The sequence below is a fragment of the Ursus maritimus genome, unplaced genomic scaffold (assembly GCF_017311325.1).
Source record: "Ursus maritimus isolate PB19 unplaced genomic scaffold, ASM1731132v1 scaffold_3, whole genome shotgun sequence".
Taxonomy (NCBI): Eukaryota; Metazoa; Chordata; class Mammalia; order Carnivora; family Ursidae; genus Ursus; species Ursus maritimus.
The window spans coordinates 28,477,834-28,500,877 of NW_024425563.1; positions in this window are offsets into that span (position 1 = coordinate 28,477,834).

The following is a 23,044-nucleotide window of genomic DNA, read 5'->3' on the forward strand; positions in this document are numbered from 1 at the left end:
AGGGAAAGAGTGCTGGTGGGTCTTGCACTATCAACTTAAATATCTCCACACAGACATGACATATATCACTTCACTTCCAGCCCATTGGCTTTCCAATGTGCCTCGAAGGAAAAGAGAAACAAACAGGGGTGAGTAATAGAGGTATCTCCTACACAGAGCAAAAATTGAAAAAGAGGAAGAAAAAGAGAATGGAGAGTATAAAATAGAAAGAGAAAATCGATAGAGTATACTGTTTTATGATTGCATAATTGCATATCAAACAATTGATAATTGTTTTTTCTATCTTAGGTTCTGAATGTTAAAAATTATTCTACAGTCTTTCAGGGGGAAAACATGTAAATCTCTACTGTTAAAGTCGAAACAGCTCGCTAAATGTTAACCTGTACCCTCCATCACTCTTTGAGATGTTGCTCCATCCCTAAAGGCTTTTGTGGGAGGTTGAAGAGGTGGATGAATAAGAGGAGAGGCTGAATATGACAGCAGAGCAAATAGTTTGTGTTACAAAAGCAAATCACTTCTCTGATTCTTTCCTACCTTTTTTTACCTTTGAAATGAAAAATGTTGATTCCATTTATATACTTTAAGATCATGAAGGTATGAACTCATTGCTTGTATTTATAACAGCACTAGTCATTCTATCACTGCTTAGAAAATGAAAAATGATTTTACCACTTTTAACTTGAGCCCCATTTTTTTTCATTCTACAGTGAGAATATAGTTTTAAGGAGAACTGTTGCTGGAAATAAGAGCCTGAGGAAAGAACATGGTCCTCCAGCTCACCTGAGGGGCACTGTGTTCCTCTGTTGTACTCCCCAGAGCTAATGTAATCTTAGTGACATACAAATTGAATTGGCTCTCCAGATTTTCATATACTTGTGAGCGGTTATTAAGAATATAGACTCTTAGAGGTAAAAATATAAGAAACTCAAAATTTTTTCACTAACTGTCCTCAGTGGTTAGTATGCTATAAATTACTTTTTCCATCTCTTACTGCATCTTTGTCAGAGTCTGTAAATTTTCCAGGCACTTTTGTTTATTAAAATTCTGATCAAGTCTACAGCATCAATATTGTATGAATTCAAACTCTTCTCCAGGGATAAAGTCGAGTAACTTGGTGGTGGTATGTTCTTATAGGATTCCTACTTCTAATTCTTGTAAAAGTTCTAAATCCTCTGGGCTTGAGATACAGATCAGAGAAAAGTGGCAAATCTCTCCCCATTTGTCTATATGATGACAAAATCCTCTTCTTACTGTTTTGTTTTTGTCACTTTTCTGACTGTCATTGATTGGCTGTCTATGCTTTATGGAGAATATTTAGTCTAACTCTTGGTGGTTAGGCAAATATATGGATTCTTTTGAGCTTCTCTTCTACAAAATTTTCTTTTGTGCATGATCTAGAGTTGTCTCCACTTTTCCCCTTTAAAGCCCACAACCATTGGTCTACCTTTGTGGCTGGTTACCTTACAGTTCATCAGTGGGAATCTCTCTCAGGTGAAGTACTAGCAAGATAGCTGAAGTCCATCTACCTTCTGAATTGTCCATTCTATCCCTAGATGTGTTAAATGATGAAAAGAATAGATGGTCCTCCAAAGATTTCCATATCTGAAACCCTGGAATCTATGAATATGTCATGTTACATGACAAAGGGAAATTAAGGTGGCAGACAGAGTTAAGGTTGCTGATCCCAGCTGACTTTAAATGAGAGATTATCCTGAATTATCTGGGGGGATCCAATGTAGTCACAGAGGTCCTTAAGAATGGAAGAGGGAAGCAGAAGTTTAGGTCAGGGTGGTATGATACAAGGACTTGCTGTTACTAGCTATGAAGATGGAAGAAGATGGAAGAAGAAGGTTATGAGCCAGGAACAATGGGTGACCTTTAGAAGCTGGAAAAGGCAAAGAAATAGATTCTTTCCTAGAGACTTCAGAAGAGAAGGCAGCCCTACTGACACCTTGATTTTAGTCCTGCGAGACCTGTGTCAGACTTCTGATCTATTGTAAATAAAAACTGTAAATTAGTTTTAAAGCACTAAATGTGGTTATATTTTATGACAGCTAGAAAACTAATACACTAGACAATCCTTGTATTCTTGCCATGCCAATGCTCCCAGCTGTTCCAAATAGCTGTCTCCTCTTCTTTCAGCCCTGTGCTCACTTTCCTCAACTCAGGCAGGCAAAAGTACAGACTAGCAATTCTAGAGCCCAGGTGCATGTCTATGCAGGGAACAAATTGCACTTTCCCTTCACACAAGCAGTGGTCTTCTGTTTACTTTCATTTTTTCCTAGTATACATAAATGGAGTGAATGTTTTACAAAGCTCTTTGCAAAAACACAGCAGCCTCTTGCCATCAATACCCTCTACTGTTTCCTCCTTTACAGAGGCAACCAACTTTAATTCATTTAGCTATGTCTTTTGGTAATCATACCTCTAAATGACATTCTTGTACTTCTACTTCTTGATCTCTCTGTATCTGTTGACTTCCCCCAATGGAAAACTTAACTATACTTTACCTACATCTTTGCCCACCATACATAAACTTTCCTCCCTCCCATCCTTCCAGGAGGCTTATGTTATAATTTTGTCTTAATCACTATTAAGAATTTACATTGTTATGACCATGTAAATATTCATGTAGCATACTATGATTATTTTCTAGTGTAACACTTCATCATTTCTGAAATTAAAATTGTCTTTTCTGTTTATTTTTTTTTATTTTCCTTGTACACATTATACTTCCACCTCAAGTTTTTGCCAAATAATATAAATCTTCTACCAAAACTTTTAGACACAACAGGTATTCTATTTTTAGTATTTTTGGAGAAAATACTACGATAAACTGATCTCTTTTAATCTGGACTGGTTGTTTCTAGGTCCCTGTAAACCATTCCTCCTAGGATCTCCTTTCATTATCTTCCTGAGGATTCTTGTCACCTCTGGCTTGTTGCCAGATCTGTTTCCAGTGTCCACTACTGAGAAAGTATGTTCAGGAGGCAAATTTTGAGGATTTTGTCTATCTAAAAACATCTCTGTCCTTGTCTTGAATTTATTTTGTTTGGGAGTTGAATTGAAAATAATTCTTGCTCAGAATTTTGAAGTAATTGCTCTGTTTTCTTCTAGCCATCAACAGTGTTGATGACAGGCTACCAAAGCCATTCATTTTTTTTTTTAAGTAATCTCCACACTCTATCCCCATCTCTCCCAAAATTTAGACCCTTTTTGATTTTACTCTTTCTTTCTTTCTTTCTTTCTTTCTTTCTTTCTTTCTTTCTTTCTTTCTTTCTTTCTTTCTTCTTTTTAAATTGGAAAATAATGTGTCTTCTCTTGGTGTGGATCTATTTTGAATCTATTGTCTTGGCACTCAGATCTTATAATTTGCAATTTTTTATTCTTCTGTATATAAAATATTTGAAGTATTTCTAATGATTTCCTCCCTTCCATTTTCTTCCATTCTTCTGAATTCTCATTATTTGAATATTGAATCTCCTAGACTGACAGTCTGCTATAGATTGAATATTTTTGTCTGCCCCAGAATTCATATGTTATAAGCTAATCCCCAATGAGATGGTATTTGGAGGTGGAGCCTTCAGGAGATGATTAGGTCATGACAGTAGAGCCTTCATGGATGGAAATGGTGCCCTTTTAAGGTGTTGAAGAGACCAGAGAGCCCTGTTTCCCCATGTGAGGTTACAGTGAGAAGAAGGTTGTTCTATGAACCAGGATGCTAGTCCCCAGTACACACTGAATCTGCTAGTGCCCTGATCTTGGACTTTCCTGCCTCTAGAATTGTGGGAAATAAATTTCTGTTGCTTATAAGCCTTCCAGTCTATGGTACTTGTTAACAGCAGTCCAAACAGACTAAGGCACTCTCTAAGTTTTATTTTCTCTCTCCCTTCTTCCTTCCTTCCTTCCTTCCTTCCTTCCTTCCTTCCTTCCTTGCTTCCTTCCTTCCTTCCCTCCCTCCTTCCCTCCTTCCTTCTTCCCTTTCTTGAGAGATTTTGCTTCCAGGGAGATCGCAGCTCACTTCTAACTTGCCTGTTGAGTTTACTGTTTCTCTTACCATATTTTTAATTCTCAAGGGCTCTTTTTGGTTTCTAACTATACTTTAAAAGTAGCATCCTGTGATTGTTTCATGAATGCTACATTTTACCAACTATTTTATCCTCTCCAGAGACTAAAACCTCCCATTATCTACCAGGTTGGAGAAGATATAGTGACCTGAATATATGAAGTAAGTGAGAGGATCTAAGATTCTAACGTCTTCTTTAACAGACTTTCAGCCAATCTGCTATTTTAAAAACCATCTTTCCCCTTACTTCCAGGACATCTGGTGCTTCCAACTACTGGAGTGTTTTCAGGGATCAGCAATGCAAATTGGGTTGTTTATTGGCTTTCACCACTGCCAGTTTAGAATACAGTCCTCTCAGGGCTGGTAGATCCATTAACATTCATTCTGATTTTCAAATTCTGATTTTTCTCAATTTGTCTGCTTTTGCAATTGTTTTTTTCTCCTGTTTTCTTTGTTCTCATGGTATCATTCCTTAAAAAAAAAATCTGTAAACTCTTGTTTAAGTAGGGTTTTTATAAGCAGTAGGATAAAGATACATGTTTAGGTGACCATATTTAACATCTTTACTTGGGATGGCATCACACATCTTTATGAACGATTCACTTAGAATCGTCCTCCCAATTCTAATCACTTGACTTGGGCGTGGGGGAGAACAGTACAAAGAAAGAAAACCCTCTCAGCAACAAACACTACACTTCTTAGGGAATCGAGCACTCTCCACCATTCCCTAGTTGGTGGTTGCAGAGCTGTTTCTATAACCTCTTAGAAAATTTGTGTTCAGGATCTCATTCTAATTTTTTGTTTTGTTTTAGAATTTTGCATTTAATTTTGGGCTTTGCATGTTAGCTAAAATTCTGAGACGACGGGAAATTCCACTCAATATCCTATTCTATACTGAACTGGTTATTATTTCTTTCCTAAGAAGTCTTTTCTTCCCTAAGTTAAATTATAGAGTTGTTCTGAGTAATCAGACAGTTGATAGTTATTTTGTTTGGGTATCTTTCACCTGTGCCTTTTGATTATCTCATATCTTTGGCCTTAAACATAAGAGTAGGAACAGGGTTTTTTTGTTTTGTTTTTGTGCTCCCACAAACTTATGCAGATCTTCAAATGCTATTTATTTGGGGCCGAGAATGCATATGTCATCCTAAATGAAGATCTGATTAGGTGTATTTCATAACATGATTCTGTGTGTTAAAGAGTGGAAGTATTAAATTAAGACTTATAGGAAAAATCCTTGTATAAGACTTTCAATCAAATCAAATAGATCACACTTACTATATTTTGAAGTATTTCATTTTTCCTTTCTTTTAAAAATACTTAATGGCTTAAGACAACTTTAATACTCATTCTAATCCCTTGAACATACACACATACATCATAAATTCTCAGGACATAAGGTTAAATGGTATCGTAATTAATGGTTTATAACTCCATAAATCACTTCCCTTTTTAATGCTCTCTGATTCCATTTAAGGAACTCACCCTGGAACTATATTTCTAGCAATAATAATTTTTATTCGTTGTCATTGTTCTTTTATATTATTCTTCTTTTTAAGATTTTGTTTATTTATTTGAGAGATAGAGAGAGATCAAAGCAGTGGGGAAGGGTAGAGGGAGAAGCAGATTCCCCACTGAGCAGGGAGCCTGATGCGGGACTCGATCCCAGGACCCGGGGATCATGACCACAGTTGTAGGCAGATGCTCAAATGACTGAGCCATCCAGGTACCCCTCTTTTATATTACTCTATTATTATGAAGTAAATTCAAATGTGAGTTTATTTCTCTAGATGATAGAAAATATTAATTTTCTATTTTCTATTAATTTTTACACACAAGGGTTTCTTATTTTTTCAATTTTTTTCCCTTCTGATAGTAGTACTGCTAGATTTTCCTCAATGACAAGATTATTCAAAGGACAACTCCATTGCTTCTGTGCCTAGTACCTGGAGTTAATTTTCACCCTTCTTTTCGATCTTATAAGCTCACTTCAAGTGTGATGTTGGTAGAAGAAAGTTTTCCTCATTCCTATATATCTGTACATGCCTCTTGACAATATTTTACAATATCATTTTTTACAAAAATTTAAATAGGTTAGAACTATTCTAATTAATTCATAGTAAAATAAAGTAAAATTGTACTGTACTGACATAAATTGATCTAGGGTGCTTACTTAGCAAGGTGAGGCTTTAATCTTTGTCAGAGATGATGACTACATTTTGTAGGCCACTAATCAGGAAAGAAACATAATGGGAGCTGTGCTGGCTTTGCCTGGAATTGAGCTATCTTTTTTTTTTTTTTAAAGATTTTATTTATTTATTTGACAGAGATAGAGACAGCCAGCGAGAGAGGGAACACAAGCAGGGGGAGTGGGAGAGGAAGAAGCAGGCTCCCAGCGGAAGAGCCGGACGTGGGGCTCGATCCCAGTACTCCGGGATCACGCCCTGAGCCGAAGGCAGACGCTTAACTGCTGTGCCACCCAGGCGCCCCTGGAATTGAGCTATCTTGCCCAAAGCAAAAGGGAAACATGAACTCTAGCAGAGTAGTGTCATTTAATGAGGGTTTTTCTTCATGTGCAGTAGCCAAAAGGTTATAGTTAAAGCCTGATGTGGGTTTTGAGGCACAGAAACCCATCAGGACTTTGCCATTCGCTTGCTGTATGACCTTGGGTGGATTACTTATCTAAACCTCAGTTGCTTCTTTGGTAAAAAATTTTATATCTTATGGGATTCTTATTAGGACTCAGTGAGATAAAGTCTGTGAATGTCCTTTGTAAATCTGAAAATACCATAGAAATCCAACTGGTATAATTGTTTAATGCTTTCTAAGTGCAAGGGTTGTATTTTAGGACTATCTAACACAGTGTCTGATACAGCACATACTCAATAAATAGTAGCTCCCTAATTAATCCAAGGAAGAAAGATAAATGTTCCATCAGTAATGTATAACTCTAAGATACCAAAGAAATTCCAGCATAGCATAAATATTTTTTTTGGGAAAAAAAGGCAATTGCATGGAATATTCTAAAGTTCATACAATCTAATTTTCCAGGGATTATAATTATCATAGAAAAGGAGTATGCATATATGGTATATATGGTACAAGTGGCTTCCCCTTTTCATAAATATAAGACTAAATAAGCTAAAATTTACATGAGAAGTCAATAGCATAGATGATCATGATAATACTAATGGTGAAATTTAACACTTTTTAGGAATAGGAAAAAAACTTAGAAATGCTCTCTTCTATACTTCAATAAATTGGTATTACTCCAAGATCTCGTGTAAGTAACTAGTTATTTACTTAAATGACTAAGTTACTAAGTAATTTATTTAGTTGGTAACAAAACCAGAACTGAAACAGGAATCTGTTGATCCCTTAGTCCTCTTTCTATAATAGTAGGCTGTTTCAGTTCTGTCATTTCTGATTTCATTCACTCAACAGGACTTTAGAATGTATTAGTCACTGACAAACATTCTATTATTAAACATTGTCTTATTAAAATAGTAATAAATATTTTTCCTTAACTGCTAGTTCTAGAAATTATGCTTCCTAAAAAGTGCCCATTGATGCTATACCTGTGCCTCGTTGGCTCCTCCTCACCTGTATAACTGTGCTGAATAAAAGCAATTGTTCATTTCCTAACAGCACAGCAACGGATCCTGTGGATTACCTCCCTCAGTTTGTATTCTAGCCCCTTGTAGCTAGAAAGCTAAACATTGCATTTCTCAGATTCACTCAAAGCTAGAATTACACTATCAGAGAACCTGAGGGAAAGCTCTTTGGAAGTACATGTGGGTAGGCATGTGGTCTTTCCCCTTTCACTGGTGCAGATAGCAGCAAAGTGGCGTAATTCTGGGACCGGCGTCTGTTTTGGAAGTTCCTCATTGCACAGATGCCTTATTGAATCAGAGGCAGCAGATTTTTATACTTTACAATCTAATATTCATAACTATAATGTTTGCTTGATATTTCATTAAATGACTAACTCATAATTTTATTAAAAATTTCCTCATTGCGGGTTATTACTTGAATTCTTCCAATTTTTACTATTATGAGTACTGTTGGAGTATAAGTCTGAATGCATAAAGTTATCTCCTTTAAAATTTTCACTCCTGAGGTTAAATTAATAGATGTGAGATTATGAGCTGAAGGGCATGCTCACTTTTATAGAGTTTTATTCCGAAGAGTTACCTGTAAAGGGGCCTCTTTTGGGCAGAGGACGCAGAAATGGATGTATGTACGAACTGAAAGAAGTGTGGTCTTATTTGAGACAAGGCAGCAATTGTTTTGTCCTGATTTCATCCACATACCTATAGGCTGAGAAGACTCTTCTTTATGGAACAATGCCAATCAAAAGTAGGGCTGGGAAGGATGGTGGAAGTTTAGGGAATCCTCCCTCTGGATGGAGTCAGAGTGGAGAAGAGAACTTCAACCTGACTTCTGTGCTGACCTTGAGAAGAAAAATTAGAATCTACAGTCGCTTATTGGGGTAGATACAGTTACTGTATAGCTACTTAAGTAACATACAGTTTTTATCCAATTATGAAAATTTTGCAACTTGCCATTCTAACTCATTAAACTTTGCCAATTTTCCTTAGTAATGTTCAGTAAAATAATTTGAATGATGATTGGGAACACCAAGAAAAGGGGGAGGCAGGGGACTATGCTACTTTCCAGAGCCACACTGGAAGAGTACAGCTTAATGGTGGGTTACTTGGTGAGGTGAGCTGGCTGGCCCCTTCTCGTGTGTAAACCTGAGATCTAGTGTCTCAGTCAAGGGTGTCTGGAGATTGAGAGCTCTTTTGTGTGAATAGCCAAATGGTACCTAAGTGGTATACCAATGGGACTAAAATCTGTCAACTATATATCTATATATCTATATCTATATATCTATATATCTATATATATATATTTTTTTTTTGCCTTTTTAACACTAGCGTTCTTAACTTAATGGTTGAGCTATTTTATGTCTATCTTCATGAGATTTCTTGGCAGAACAAAAATGTCTAAAATAATATTTAGCACTAGGAACATAAGTAAGTTCAATTGCAATATATCTCTAACATAGTTAACACAAAATAAGGCCTAGCAGCAGATAAAAGCTATCTGATTGAAAAAAAAAATGTTTGCATTTGTCAACTCAACTAAAAATGTGTATTAATCACCTGTTTCATACATTGTGCTAGATACCCTGGGGATGGGGGGAGAAGGTAGGTACCAAGAAGCATGAGAGATGTCTGTCCTAGCTCTCAAGGAACTTTCAAGTTCTAATTTAATGAATACTAGCCAGGTTGGATATTAGGTGAAGCCTATATTGTGTATGCATGCATCTGTTGTAGTTTTGCTCTCTGTTAATATGGTGTGGAAGTGCTGAAGTCTCTAGTGCAAACATACACATATATAAGCAAATGACACTCCTCTTCAGCTATGATTCTTATAATGCTTATGTTTAACATATCTTTTAGACATGGTTATTAGATAGACCCAAGAATGTGCTCCTTTTTTATTATGGAAATACATTTTTGATTGAGAATTATGGGCACTCTATTCTGATGTGTTGATTTTTCAAGCTGTCATGCAGAATACGTGAGTTGCAAAACACAGTGATGCGTGCTTATGTTGTAGGTGAACAAGAACAAGTTTAAATGTGTGTTGAAATGATTTTAGAGCAAATTTCACAATGCTAATTGTCCTTCAAATAATCTCTTTTAGGAGTCAGATCTGACAAAAGAATTGAATGTCATCCAGCTATTATATAAAACAAATGTAAACTCGATCATAATATATTACTGTGACATAGGATAACACTGCATAATATAAGCGTAAACATTTTTTGATAATTAGATATGTAAGTTAGACTATGTTATATAAACTGATAATATTTTCTTTATCGATCTTTCATGAATGTGAAAAATTTGGGAAAAAATATATAATAATCCTGCAATATCCAGTCAATCTCATATATAAAGATAGGTCCAGGTTTTTAATATATATTATCCTTAAGTAAGATACAGAGGAAACCCTATGTACTTTCATTACATATGTAGAGGAAACAATAGTACCTAAAAATTTGGTTATTATATGTCACTATATTTCATACAGATGAGAAACCTCATATGGTAAAATTATATTTGTAGAAAATGATTGTTATTTTATTTTACAAAATTTATTTGGGAAATTATCAATTAACTGTGTCAATTTGATATTCACTAAAATTTTTATTCTGGAACTGTTGTCTAAAATATCCTTTAAGAATAAACATGCCCACCTGCAAAATATGCAGTATTCCTTTTAATTCATTTAATTGCTTTTTCTGACAAACATAATGAATTTTTAAACTATCCTTAATATAATATGTCTTATCATGTAAGGCTTCATTTTTTAAGCAATATGATGAATTAAAAATAATACTTGAGCAGGAATTGTATTATACCTGATATTAATTATCCCTAAGGTTTCCAATTTGTTTTTGAATTTATTATTATTGAAGCTTTAATTACTTATAATTAAAAATGGGATGAACAAAACTAAATTTTAGTGGAGTCATCCTATGCTGAAAGTGCATTTTGTGGCTTGTGTCAATTATGACTTATACTGACTTGCTTTTGCTTTTGAGAAAGACTAAAGAACATGCCAAATATGGCAGTAAATCAGTGTGAATTGGGCAATCAATGAAATTTCAGAAGTTCTTTACACCTTCTGTATCAGCCTACACAATCTCACAAAATGAGAAAGTAAGTCATAATGCCATAATGCAGTGGTATTTTATGTCTTTAAACACAAAATTTAGGGGTGCCTGGGTGGCTCAGTTTGTTAAGTGTCTGCCTTTGGCTCAGGTCATGATCTCAGGGTCCTGGGATCGAGCCCCACATCAGGCTGTCTGCTTAGCGGGGAGTCTGCTTCTCCCTCTCCCTCTGCTCATGCTCTCTCTCTCTCACTTGCTCTCTCTCTCTCTCAAATAAATAAATAAAATCTTAAAAAAAACCCACAAAATTTGTACTCATGTGGATATTTTATTACTAAAGTGGAAATACCAGACTCTTAAAATTATTATAGAGTAAAAAGAGGAGACATTGTTTATGATTCTATGTACAAATAGGAGGAAATGTAAATTATGCCCTGAGACTAAGGAACAATTGTTTTGTCCTGAATCTTCCGTGGACCTATAGGCTGAAAAGACTCTTCTTCCTGAAATGATACCAATCAAAAGTAGGGGCAGGAGGGATGGTGGAAGTTTGAGGAACCCTTCATCTGGATGGAGTAAAAGTGGAGAACAAGTTGTGAAATGTTCTGTGAAAATAGCTTACCATCTGTATTAGCTATGTGTTGCTGCATAACAAATAACCCCAAAACTTAACAGCTTAAATCAACTAACATAATTCTCTCACATAGTTTCTGAGGATTAAGACTTTTAGGAATGGCTTTGCTGCAGTGGTTCTGGCTCAGGATCTCTCATGAGATTATAGTCAGACTGTTGGCTGAACTCCAATCTTTGAAAACTTGAGTGGCATTGGTGGATCAGCTTCCAAGTTCATTTCCTCACTGTGTGCTGCTCATGATGTGTCTTCTGTCAATGCAAGTGATCCAAGATGGGGGCTATAGGGTTTATACACTACTGTCAGAATTCACATCTTCCCTTCTACCATAGTCTACTGATCACACAATTCAACCCTAATAAAATGTGGGACATGACTACTTAAGGATGTGAATACTAGAATCCAAAGCTCATTGGGAGTCATCTTGGAAGGTGGCTACAATCACCTTCCAAAATATGCTTCATTCCATCATTTATGCATTCACTCATTTGTTAACATTTATTAAGTCTTTCTGTGTTCCATCAACTGTGTTAGATTTTGGAGAGAACCAAGATAAATATAATTTCTACACTCGTGGAGACAAGGAAGTATCAGATATTTACAGTGATTAAAGGTATGTTAAGGAAGCCCACACACTATCTCATACGTTCCCATAGTATTTTGTATTTCTTAACATAGCTCTGGTTCTTGCCTGACTCCATGAGTGTAGGGAGCATTCCTTTTTTTTTTTTTTTTTTAAGACTTTATTTATTTGTTTATTTGCCAGAGAGAGAGAGAGCACAAGCAGGGGGAGCAGCAGGCAGAAGGAGAAGTAGGCTGCCTGCTGAATGAGGAGTCTGATGCAGGACTCAATCCCAGGGCCCTGGGATCATGACATGAGCTGAAGGCAGACACTTAACTGACTGAGCCACCCAAGCATCCCTGTAGGGAGCATTCCTACCCCAACGAATATACTTCCTTTTCTCTGATGATTTTCATTTCCATTCTACCTTACTACATGCTTACTGTATGCACGTCTTGGAACTTTTCTTCACCTAAAGGCTCTTCAAAAGCAAAAAGCACCAATTTAAACACTCCACTCTTTAATCACAATTGATATTTCCAACTTCCTTATCTAACTAATTGTATTGGGATTATACTTAAACACTACTGTGATTTCTAGTCCATTTATCCCCATTCTTTCTTTTTCATTTGTCAGACTTTTCCTGTCTCCACTTCCACTTCTATCCTCTTAATTTCTACAGTCCATCATTTTAATTTTCCTGTTACCAGTATCCCAAATTCACTTCCCCTTGTTTGACAAAATGGCAAACTAGAATGAACCCAATTATCTAGAACCCAATTATCTATGACAGCTAGAGTACTATAAGAAAAATCCAAAACAGGGTATATGGATTTCATTATAAATTTAATCATCAAATTCAAATGTATCCCAAGTATACCAGAAACCTGATCTCATTTTCCAAGTCAGCTTGTTCTTCCACTACACACTATTCCATTCCTTTTCTATTCTCCTTAAATATCTGACCTGTCTCCACTCTTACACCCTCAACTCTCAGCAGAAAACTTCTAAAGAAGCATCATCTGAAGCTAACTCAATTTTTCTCTATTATATCTCCAAATTTAATTATAGCAGCACCCATTCTGTCTTCCATCTCTCTTCTTTTAGTCACTAGAGAAAAAGAAGCTTAAAATTTCAAAAGATAATGGGTATTTAATGAAGGAAGAATCTGGAGGAGAGGAATAGGAAAACCTTTGACTTTTAGGTAAAGATTAAGGTGGTAGAATTTTAAATCTCCCATTTTGAATTACAGATGAGCAAATCCATGATTGAACCTCAGGTTACAACTACGTAGATTCTTCTGTGATGTTTTCATGGCATCTCACTGCACCTATTCCCTTCTTTCTCCTTTATCGCTGTGGCTGTTTACAAGACTGTTTACAAGACTGTTACTGTCTCCCTAGCCTCCTGCATCTCCCTGTTGAGGAGAGGACCTGACTGAGAAAGAATGACAATCCTAACCGTGACTCAAGCCCTTAGCAAGTGCAACTTATGAACCCAGGTTTTATGAGTGAGGTAAAGTTGTAAAGCCTGTGGGAGGAGTCTAGAAAAATGATGCAGTTTGAGAAAATAGAACCTAAGTATGATTAAAAATAAAATCCTAACTCTCCCCTACCAAAATACCCAACAGTGAAATAAGAAATACATGGGGAAACAAGGAAATAAGTTGCATCGTGTATTAACAATTACTAAGGGTAATGGCTTCAGTTGCAGAGTTAGTGGATTCAAATGCTTGGTCTCTCAGGAACTATTTTCCAAATTATTAAAAACATGGCCCTCTATCCCAGTATGAGGGTTCCTCCCCTTCTTCAGTGGAAGACCCATACAGATAATTGCTACAACTTTCCACATATGAATTCAAACATTGGAGTCAGTTTCAAGAAATCTTGTAGGTCTCATTTATTCTCTGGTTGTATGACTAACTTTATAAATGGTCTCCGCATAGGCCCAGGAAACACATGAAAGGTAGATATTTGATGATTTATAGATATCTGTGGCGGTAAATGTGTTTTTGTTTTGTGTTTTGTTTTTATTGCTTTTATTCTTCTTTCTTATCTTTGAATGAATCAGATGGGAAAACTGGAGTTCTACTATTTGGGAATGGGCGCACATGGGTGCACATGCGGGTGTATGTATATTCTGAGGGAACAGGTCTGGTTACCTCTTGCTACCACATTTCTCCCACCATCCTCTCACTTTCAGGGTTTCTTCTATAAGACAGTTGGTCAATGTTAAAATATAGAGTTAGGTTAGATATAGAATATAGAATTAGGTTATAGAATTATAGAATATAGAATTAGGCTAAGATTTATAGTTGAAAAAGGCAACATGATAAAGAAACATGAGAGAAATAATGGGGAAAAAAGTGGAAAACCTGGAGAAATACTTAAAATAAGAAAAAATGGCCCCCTAATTGGTGGGCATTCTTTGAAAAGAATTGAAATCCAGATCAGGTCTAATGAAAGCTCAGAGGCATCAAATTCTAAAAGGATTGATGTAATGTTGGAGCCCTTGGGTGGCTCAGTTGGTTGAGCATCTGACTCTTGATTTTGACTCAGATCATGATCTCAGGGTCATGAGATAGAGCCCTCCACCTTGGGCTCCATGCTGGGCATGGAGCCTGCTTAAGATCCTCTCTCTTCCTCTACTCCCACTCCCTCTCTAAAAAAAAAAAAAAAAAAAAAAAAAAGATGTAGTGCTAGTTTTTATTATTCATGAAAGAAATGAATGGTCTATTATAAACAAAGAGAGTATTTATGTTACAGTATTTTTGTTCCCATAGAGCTTGAGGTTCTTTGTCATGCCACTTTGAAGAATGAAGAGGTAGACCAGACGAAGAGTGGTGGGCAGCAAAGTTTAATAAGCCACAGTACAAAGCTCCCAGAGAGGAAAGGGACCCAAGAGGGTTTCCGTTTTGGTGTTCAAATCTAGGGGTTTTTATCAACTCTTTCAATGAACTGTCGTAAGCATTCTGAGTGTGGGCCGCCTGTGGATTGGCTGCTAAGGTGTGCCAGTCAGGGCTTTGATCCTGCTCCTCTGCCTATTGTGTTATTGTTCACATGTTATGGTCTTTTTGGGCTGACATCTGGAGACTAACTGCCTCAACTTGTGATAGTGACTGATGTTTTATAGTTAAATATTGTGTTTCAGGATGTTTCGCAAAAGTCACTTCTGCAGAGGCTGCTAGACAGGATGCTATTGTGGTCTTGCCTAAGCTGTAGAACAGGATGCTAGTGCAATTTTGTCTTGGCTATCCTGGATTTTTTGTTTTATTTTTGGGGACCCTGGCCCTGACTACCTAAGTGTCCAATTAATCTCTAACATTTATTTGAATTATAAATAATGACACTTTGTAATGCTTAATTTAATTTAATTTTTTTAAAGATTTATTGATTTGTTTTAGAGAGTGGGGAGAGAGTGAGGGAGGGGCAGAGAGAGAGGGAGAGGAAGAGAAGCTCAAGCAGACTCCCTGCTGAGTGCAAATCCCCCACACAGGTCTTGAACCCATGACCCTGAGATCTTGACCTGAGCCAAATAACTGACTATGCCACCCAGGGGCCCCTGCTTGACTTTATTTTTAACTAGTTTTACCTTTTCCCTGTATTATCAACATTTTGAATCCTGAAAACTTTGTTCTCTGTCAATCAATCCATAATCAATGTTAAAAGATTTTCACACACACAAAATTCATCATATAGTAAGTAATAAGTCATTTTAGAAACAATGTTAGTACAGTTTAAAAACTAAAAAAAAAATACAGAGTTGAACTCAATGGAGACAGGTAAATTTCAGATGCCAAAATAAAAAAGGGTGGAGTTGCGGGGGGGGGGGATCAAAGCAAAGCAAAAACAGGTGCCAATACCAACATGACTTATGGGATTTGGAAGGCAGAGCTAGAGTTCTAATTCTCACATGGGGAAAAGAGATAGGGCCAAGGAAGAAGGTGAGGTGGGGAGTGAGAACTGACTTATTCTCTAAAACCCACAATCTCTAAAAACAGCCTGCTACTATCTCTTCCTTGTATCCAGGAGGAACTTAGTGCATATAATGTAGGATAAATCAGTGACCGTTACTGAGTAGATCTTTTCTTTCCAGAGAAAAGGAAACTAGTCCAATTATATGGTCCTTATAGCAAGTGTAGATCTCAGTGTAAGGCCGTATTTGTTCCATAAGAAAACCATCAAGTTCTTTCTTCCTTCCTTCCCCCCATCCCTCCTTTCTTTCATTCCTATCATTTTTTTCATTATTTTGCTCTTTTTCAGAATAGTACATATCCCTGATTGATGATTATAATCCAAAATCAATTCCTGTATGGTACAAGCTTGAACATAATTTACAATTAAAATCAGATGTGGAGATAGTGATGTTTTATACCTAGCAGATTAAGGAATAGCAGGAGTGGCCCCAGTAGAAAATTCAAAATCAGAAGGAAATTAATATAAAAATTGGTACAAGACTTATAAAAACCCTGGTGTATGGACATTTCCATAATTCAAGTTCTGTGAGATTCTCTCTCTCTCACACACACACACTCACACAGTTGTTATGCTTAAAGTTAAAAACTACACATACCATAAGAAGAACTACTATAGAGAGAGTTATCAAATTTTGAAAATAGGAGAACTTTTACCACAAGAACTAGAAATATGAGAACAATTAAAAATACTTTAAGCATTATGCCAGTTTAGATTACAGGGAGCTTCCTGTGACTCCACTCACTAGGAACCAATCCTCCACCTGTCACATTAGGCTCCTGTATACTCATTTGTGGAGGTATTAAGTGCTGTGAAAAGTGGGGGTGAGCTCTAGCAATGTGGCTGTGAACTTTGGCCAGAGTAAATCCAGAGTTTTCTTAAGAAAACTGGCTAGATTTGTGGATGATTTTATTGTGGTACAGTCAGGTGACCCTGAAGTGATGGTCACAGTGATCAATGAAACAAAATCTTCACACTCTCTGTTCATGTTTTTTGATGGTTGACAATAGAAAGCTACCACAGCAGGTGGAATTACCACGTACTATCTTAGAACAGAGGTTGGTTTCTCTGACAAAGAAATGGTTACGAGTATTCGATGGTTCAATTAAGCATTTCTTTCCAGATGACTAATTTTATGAAACATAGTTCTTTGGTAATTTTTTGCAGCAGGTGGTGTTAATGAACCTGGTGTGCTAGCAAACAACGGAGCTTTTGTAGCCCTTTTGTTATGAGACATTTCTTGGAATGGGTATTGTTGGAGTGATATAATTAGGAATGATTGATGGAGAATGTGTTAACATAATGTAAACACACACACACAAATGTCTTCTCATACTTCAAACCTGATGGTGCAGAAGCACCAAAAAGTCAGATTGCTATGTTGAAAGTATCTGCAAAAAATGTAGTGCATCAGGCAGGATTCCTGCCAGAGCATCAAAGTGGCAGTGAAGTCTGTCCAATGAATAGTTCAGGCCATACAACAATGAGTAAAATTTTGTAACAATGATGTTACAAAACAGATAAGTCAGACATTATTAACTGCTTTCTGAGAGATTGTGAAATACAGTCACACACTCACCTTGGAAAGAAAGATTATTTCACTTTAATTTTGAACATTTAGAATTTCTAGAGATAAAGCTATCAAGAAGATACTATTGGATACTGAGGATAACCAAATGAAACTTTCTAGAGGTCATTCCACATGAATCGGATCCTTTAAAATCATTTTACAGGAGGTTTTTGGAAGTATTAGTTTGAATGACTACAAAAGGTATGATGGTTGAAATATGACTGCACTTAAAAATATAAATTGTAAGGTTGATGTGTTTAAAACTCTTTGTGGGTCAGCACTATTTTAAAGAGGACAATTGCTGGCACTTTGTACGGTCACATTTGATCCATTAGAATTCACTGTGAAGTCTAGTCTTATTACAGTAGCTATAAATGGGTAAGAGTTACAAGTTTTATGTTGCATTATGAGTTTCCTACTTAAACAACTAATGAAATTGATGAAGTCATTCATGTAAGTAGAAAAGAACTTGGGCATGGTTCTCTAACAGATAAAGCTTTATATATTGTTATTCACAAAGATTTTGTTTTCACTATGAGAGTCACAGTTGAGGTCCTTGAATAAAATGGGTCATCTCCTATAGCGGTGTTCTCCAGTAGAACTCTCTTTGATCCTTCAAATGTTCCATATTTGGATTGTCCATTATGGTAACCACCAGCCACATGTGGTTCCTGAACTCTTGAAATGTGAATACCTGAGAAACTGAATTTTTAATTTAATTTATTTATGTTTAAATTTGAATTTAAGTAGCCACATGTGATCAATGATTACATTATCAGGCAGTACGTGTCAACAGCATTGATCTACATTGAAAGTTTAGATTAATGAATGCAGGGATTCCAGCTTTGTCTTTTCTTGCATATGTGGCAATATGATTAATTACCAAAAACAATCTTAAGAACGGTTAAATAGGAGGTTATCATTTGTTTACAGAATTAATGGAAATTGAAGTTTAAAATGAGGTGATATGAATTTTAAAATAGCTGACATCCATAAGGGAATAGCTGAAATGCAACCCAATATTAAATTTCCAGGAGCATCAATAAAAATTTAATGGAGGCCATTTAACAAGCCTCAGTAGTAAAGGAGAAGACATAACAGTTAATGAACAAACAATTCAAAGCCTCAGGCATCTAAAAAGTAAAACAGACCTGTTGTGAAAACTGTCCAGATTCCATGATCACAAATGATCCAAGGTTTTTGGACCAGAGAGATGTAATTTTTAAAACTTTAAAATTTTTTTAAAAGGAACTAACTATTGATCAGTTGGATGGAGAAATATTTTCTGTACTTGCATCCCCATGTAATGCCATGCGTGAAGTAAGAGACTCCATTTTTTATGTCTGCAAAGATAATGAGAGGCTGCAATTGGAATCTGAGGCAGTCTCCACTGAGACAATAACTGCCACCGGAAATCCTGGAGCACTGACAGAGCTGTATCCACGCATGGTTGCAATACTGTTTTAACGAGGTCCAGTGTGGTCAATGAAAAACTAAATATCCCACTGTCCTGCGCTCAGAAATTGACCAAGAAATCAAGGTGAAAGATTGTGGATGTTATCTGGCTGACGATAGAATGATGCATTATTGTAAAGTAATTGCTATAACTCTTGTCAAAACTCTAAATGATAGAAGCAGGATGGTAATAGAAGTGGCAGTTTCTCAGTTATTATTAGCTCTTCTTTCTCATGATTTCTTAAATAATGATAGGGTAGAATTCACCACACCAACAAAGATTTCAACATTTCAGGAGTACTTTCTAATATGTGGGTTTATATACAAAATAAATATGTATAAATATTTTATTAAAAGTGAATTAGAGGGAATTAAAAAAGAAACAAAAGGAAAGACCTAGGCAGTGTGAACAGGAATATTTGGAACACAGTGATGAATTTCTGTAAGTGAAAAATAACAATTATTTAAGTAAAAATAAACAATGGGTGGTTTAGAGAGCAGAGTAAATAACTGAAAAAAGTGTTAGCAAATTGTACAATAGGTCTAAGGAAATTTCTGGGGGAAAATACAGAGCAATAAAGGGATGGAAAACTATGAAAGGTCAAGAGAAAAGATAGGTTAACAACCCAAATTTTCTTTGAAATGATGTGTCCTCATCTAGTGTCCAACACTATTTTCTTAGATGTAAGGCAGAAGAAAAAATGATCTAATAAATCAACATTTCAAAACAGAAGAGGAAATAAGCTACTATAAGCAAATGTCAGTAGAAAAAACAAATAACAAAATTAGACCCTCAAGGAACCAAACATAGTGATGATCAGAAATATATTATAAAACAATTTATGAATGAATGTTGAAGGAGATAAAAATAGGAAACCACAAAAATAAGCAAGTGATGAGATTTAAAATAGCAAAGCAAATCTGAAGAACAAACCAGAAATTCAAAAAAAAATGTATAATCACTGAAACTGTAAGATAGAATTGAAGAAATTATTAAGGATTCAGCAAAGAGAAGAAAATGGAAAAGACAAGTTAGGACATGTGGATAGTAGAATGAGAAAGGGTTACATACATCTAATCAGAGTTCCCAAAGGGTAGAAATGCAAGAGTGGGAAGAAGTAATATTTGAAGAGATAGTAGCTGATTATTCCCAGATTGAGCAGACATGAATTCTCAGGTTCAGAAAGTATCTCAAATCCCATAAGGATAAATAAAAATGAATCCAATTCAAGACGTATTTAGCTAACTGTAAAACTCCAAAGGTAAAGAGAAAATATCAAAACACCTGGGAAGATAACTTACTTATTCAATGTCAGCTTGATTCACTGGAGGCCTCTCAAAATCAATAATAAAAAACCAGAAGACGATAAAGTAATACCTTAGTAAGGCTTAGGGAAAAGAACTGTCAACGTAGAATCATATACCTGGCAAACTATTTCTCAAGATCAAGGAACATTTCTTCAAGCAAACAAAAAACGGAGTTAATTACGGAGTTAAAAAAATTAACGGAGTTAATTTTCTCTTTCTTAAGAGAAAATATTACAGAAAGAAGAAAAAATCTATCTCAGACTAAACAAAGTCTAAGATGCAATTAGGAATGAAAAACTAAGACATTTAAAAACATGTGGGTTAGCCACAAATTATCAACCATAATAATGTCTAATTTGTGGCGTTAGTAAACAACAAAATAAAACTTGTTTCTGGATAAAAGTTAGATAGGAACTGTGCTACAGGAGTTAAAGCCCTACACGTTAAGTGTATGTTTAAAAGAAGGTAGGCAGTGATTAATTTTGATCTTGTTAAGTTAAATATGCATGTTACTTTGTAGAACGTCCATTAACAATAAAAATAAAGTAACATTCAAGTCAGTACTGGAGGGAAAAATATAATTTAAAAAATGCCATGAGAAAGCAAGAAGACAGGGAAGAAATGAAGATTAAATATATCAGTATATCGGTAAATACAAAAATTAAGAAGGTTAAAAATATCAGTACAAGTAAATGTGAGTGGATTAGCCTCCCCTTCACTACCACACACACAGCTAAAAGATACAATTGGCTATATGTTACCTACAGAAGATCTGTATAAACCCGGAGGTCACAGAAAGTTAATATACTTTTAAAGATGGTCATATAAAGTCAGATATTTCCCTTTTCTTTTCCTATAAATGATTTGAAACAATAAGGAGAATAAAAACTAAAACTACAAATACCAGTTTGTTCATTTCTTTTAAATTACGTAGCAACAAAGACCTTAAATTCCCAAAGTGAAGAGAGGGCTGGCAAAGCAGTAGTCAGAATAGGAGTAGGAAGCAGGAAAGCAGGACCTCACATCAGTCAACCTCAGAAAGTTATGAAAGACATATCCTATCCTAAATCTCTTGTTGGCTGCAATTAAAATGTGCTACCCAAACTGTTTTATGAGTTTTATGACTTCCTTGGCTTCTCTTCCAAGAATTAGAGGAGTCAAGGCTAAACCAGGAACCACATGATGAAGAAGCCACATTTCTAGGAAGTAGGACTGTTTCTCTAGCTCCAGTGGGAAAGCAAGTATTATAAAAATCCTATATTTTATGAGGCCACTATCATCTGAAAAAAAAAACATAAAAGACTAAATAATAAGCAATATTGAATAACCACAAGTTCACTTCTTTACCTTCAACCCACAGACTAGGAAGGCTAGGACATTTTATGCCATTCTTTTACTGAAGTTGGATCATGTCTCTGTAGAAAGCATCTCAAAGCAAGTAAAAATACTAGGATAATTCAGAATATGGAAATGTAGGTAAATATTTTTTTGAAAAGTAGGTAAATATTTTAATGTATTTTTAGCTTAACATATTATTTCATATACTAGATTCTGAAAATTTTGTGTGAGGCCCTAGGAAACAACAGATCTCTTTGTAAGAGGACTGAAGGAAAAAAAATGAAAGACAATGATAATGTTTAATTTCATATATCCTTTGAATTTATTTTCTATAGTCCAAAAGTATTTAGCTGAACTTAAATTTTTCTTCCATATGTTAGGTTTACACTGATTTTCCTTCTTGTTTATATTGTTTCAGTCATTTATTCATGCATACATTCAAACATTTGAAGGGAGTATTTTTATGGTTGCTCCTGTGTTAATTCTTATAGACTAGGGGTAATAAAAGAAAAAAAACTATTTCTCTACTAACAATACTTCTGAAACTAACTACCTGGAGTTAGTGCAGACTCCACAGGTTAAAGCCAAGAGTTCCACAAGATTGTCCGCCCCCCCTTCAGAAATCACTTAAAAGTTCAGATCTCTGGTACTTCTGACCAACTGACTATAAGTCAGGGATTCCCACACCCTCTTCTTGGGTTTGATAATTTGCTAGAACAGTTCACAAAACTCAGGAAAGTACTTTACTAACTATTACACACTTATTAAAAAGGATATAACCTAGGAACAACCAAATGGAAGAGAGGTATAGAGTAAGCTATGGGGAAGGAGCATGGAGTTTCTATGTGCTCTCCTGGCATGGCACCTTCTGAGCACTTCCGTATATCCACCTACCCAGAAGCTCTCCAGATCACTTAATTTAGGATTTTTATAGAGGTTGCATTACATGATTAAATGATTGGCCATTGGTGATTAAGTAAATCTCTAGCCCCTCTCCTCTCCCTGGAGATAAAGAGTTGAGGCTAAAATTTCCAACCCTCTAGTCACACCGTTTGTTCCTTTGGCAACCAGTCTCCATTTTGCAAGAATCACTTCATTAACATAAACTCAGGTATCATTAAGCAGGGCTTATCATAAGTAACAAAATGCCCCTCTCATCCTCATCACTTGGGAAACTCTATGGGTTTTGGGAGCTCTGTGCAGTGAACAGGGGGCAGAGACCAAATATATATTTCTTATTATGTCACAGACTGCTAAAAAAATAAACAAAAGAAGGCGTGGCTTGGATAGTAAAGGAACATATAATTTAATGGCAAAAGATGGGATAGAAGGAGAGGAGATAATTAACATGAAACTATTAGAAACAGTTTAGAATCTAGAAGGAGCTTACTCTTTAAATTAATATATACATACATTAAAATTTATTTGTCAAAGTTAATTCATTTACTTTAA